Source organism: Neolamprologus brichardi, chromosome 9, assembly GCF_056152115.1.
Source record: "Neolamprologus brichardi isolate AB-2024 chromosome 9, ASM5615211v1, whole genome shotgun sequence".
Taxonomy (NCBI): Eukaryota; Metazoa; Chordata; class Actinopteri; order Cichliformes; family Cichlidae; genus Neolamprologus; species Neolamprologus brichardi.
The window spans coordinates 40,559,817-40,563,086 of record NC_142112.1 but is presented as its reverse complement, the minus strand read 5'-3'; the positions used below and the strand labels follow the sequence as shown (position 1 = coordinate 40,563,086).

At 38.3% G+C, this 3,270-nt stretch overlaps 1 pseudogene; it reads right to left on the bottom strand.

Annotated features, from left to right (window-relative positions):
* Positions 1-452: 452 nt before the first annotated feature.
* Positions 453-2,172, bottom strand: LOC148101677 (uncharacterized; annotated as a pseudogene).
* Positions 2,173-3,270: the final 1,098 nt, after the last annotated feature.

Below are 3,270 nucleotides of genomic sequence, written 5' to 3'. Positions count from 1 at the left end.
TTTTTATTTTACTTTGTAAAGTACTTTGAGATCACTTATCTTAAGATTCTGAGCTAACTTCTTAGAAAAAAAGAATAAACCTTAAAAATAAAATTGTTTCAAATTAGTTTTTAATAACAAGCACAACATCTGCTTTTTTCCTGGCTTTGTACAACAAAACTAAGCATTACTTCAAGTTTTATTGCTAAATGACATTTAAATGGCATAAATCTTCAGTTCAAGCGTATTCAGCCACTATGGTTAAACATAGATCTGCTATTTTTTTTAAAAACTAACCATACTCTCCTGATACCTGACAAGTAACTTATCAGTAGCACATCACACTTAAAGCACACAATTATCCTTAAAATTTGTTATTCTTCATGAGATCCTTGGCATAATTCATTTTATTTTATTTTCAATGGGAGAAAAATAAGTCTGTGCTAGTTGAGGCAAAAGTAATTTACACATTTCTATTTGTTTACAGTGTCTTGTTGTTTAAGAAGGAAATTAAAATGCAGAATATTCTCTAATAGTTCACTTATAAACCTGTATTCTTTAACCATGCCACCCAATTTCTCTCTTTTCCCCCACCTCTCTATACATTGTGTAGTATGTGCCACCATTTCCTGCCACCATGTCGTCAATCTTCGTAATCAGCTCCTCCACCTGCTTTGTGTCTGTGCTTCGGTTGTTGAAGACGTGGAACCTGTTTCCACAGCTTTGGATGACTTGTCGGAGCTCTGGTTTGGCTTCAAGTAAATACTGCTGTATAGTTATGTCCAAGTCTTCGAGTTCATCACCATGGGTGAACAGCACAATAATGTAGTGGTAATTTTTTTTTACCAAGCAGATCCTGCTGGGCTTCCACAGAGTTTTTCTTCTTTGGTGTGAATCAACCAACTTGAAGAATAAATGTAAAAAGATGCGGACCCGGTAGAGAGTTCAATATATGTGATCATTTCTTTTTTTACAAGTTCTGTGGATTTGCCAGCATTTAGGATCCCTGGTGTGTCTATCAGGGACGGCTGGTATGAATGGACTGGCTGAGCCCTCCCTATCCTTTTTAATAAAAAATAAATATATATATTCGGTGTTGAGGAGTAACGGAACACATGTACTGCCGTTAGGTATTTAAAATAAAAAATATAAGCAACTTTATTCCGTTACAGTTACAGTTTAAAAGGGTAATATTCAGAATACAGTTACTTTGTTGAAATAAAGGGATTACACGGCGGTGTTTTCCTGTTCCATATGTTAGGCTATGCTCTCTCTATTTTTGGTAATTCCATGCCAGTGGAAACCCAAACAAAACACGCATTAAGAGGCTCTAATGTCTCAATCCCACGGCCCATGTCACTTATACTTGTGGCCCACAGAATGACGTGAAGAAATATTTTTAAAATTATTCAAAAACAATTTAATATTTAATATGAAGTTTTACAGGCATAGCCCTAAAGAATGTAGCCTCATGGGCAGTGTAGCCCGTGCTGCAGGGAGAATTCACTGCCATACACGTTATATGTCTGTGAGAGCGAGGGGGGGGGGGAGTCAAAAAGTTTTCACCGAGCAGAAATGGGAGCATGTAAATACAATAATAACCACTGCAGCCACGTCATTGCCTAATTTGCATAATTGGTCATGCTAATGTAATTGCACCCTGCATTGTTGAAGAGAGAAATAACATCGTGGAAGAGACATAAAGTGAGTAAAACACTTCCGAAATGCATTTAGAATTTATTTAGAACTACAAATTAAATTTCTTTTAGCAATTATTGTTTTTTTTTCAATGTCACAATTCCAACCCTGCTCCTTTATCCGGGCTTGGACCGGCAAAAGTGTCCCGAAATAGTCTAAGGAGCTTGGAAAGCTCTTTGGGGGGAAACTCCCACTAGGTTTAAATCTGGGACTCCCCACCATTTGACCTTAGAACTGAAGAAGCTTCTCGGATGAGAGGTGAAACGTCTTCAAGCAACTTAAACACAACTTAGACACTTTTCTTTCCAAGCTCCTTAGACTACGATGACCTGGATGACTGAGAACCTTCACAGACATATGACTCAAAATAGGCACTCGGGTGGAGTTACTTTGTGTGTGTGTCTTTATAAGTAGTTTTAAACCTTGTGATCCACATAACGGTAAAAGAAGAACTGACTGCGTTACATTCAGTGCAGGTCCAGCGGCTTCACTCATGCGCGATTCATTTGCATTTTGGACGCATAGGGGTGAACATCTCCTGCCCTGCTAGCAGGTGGAGGAAGACTATCTTCCACCTGTGAGCGCTTTGGCACGGGCCATGGCAGCACCCAGTGCTTGCTGAGAGTAAGAACAATACACGCCTTCATATCAAAAAGTCATCATAAATACGTCACCAATAACACCAGAAAAAGTTGCCAGATTTGTCACTAGTCGTTTTTTGTTTTTTTTTAGTCGCTAAGGGGGTCTGAAAACTCGCTAAATATAGCGACAAAGTTACTAAGCTGACAACACTGCTGGGGATGCACACTTTCTTTTCTTTTATCTTTTTTCATTTTGCCCTCATGCATGATATTTTACACAACATTTTTCAAAAATGGACCACAGATCCTCTCAGAACCAGACAGGCCCTGGAGAGGTTTTACTACTCCATGGGTGAACTGAAGAACAAGTACACATGCCACACCATCACAACCAGAGGCAGACACAGTTGAAGTTGGAGCAAGACCACACAGGATGGGATGGACTGACAGCTGAGCGATCCTGTCAGTGAACTTGGAATAATTAATCTGTAAACAAAGAACTTGTCTGCGTGGTGACTGATGGGAGTAACAGTGACTCATGAGATAATTAACACCTAAATATACTTGTAAAGTCAGTGGGGTATTAGGCCATTGTTTTCTCACAGTTTCAGTTTGGTTGAAAGTGTTTCTTTTTCATTTCTGATACAACTTTCAGTCATTTTTTTCATCTTCTACAGAAAAACACCAAAGTGAAACTTGTTTTCCTGAGTGCAGCCGGGACTGGAAAGAGTCCAGATCAGATCATCACAGGAGATGATCTGCAAGAATGAAGCTGGACAACATTTTGCACACCTGACAACCCAACCTGAAGGAAATATTTGTGGGACTACAGGTGTGTTATTTCTAAGAAACAGAAACAAGAACATCAGTTATTACTTCATATTTTTAGTGTAATGAAGTAATTCTTGTGTAAAGCTATAAACAGATGAGAACAGGAACTACAGTTATAAAATATATGCTTCTTTTTCACTTTTCAATAAATGGAATATTCAATATAAGTATTCAATATTCA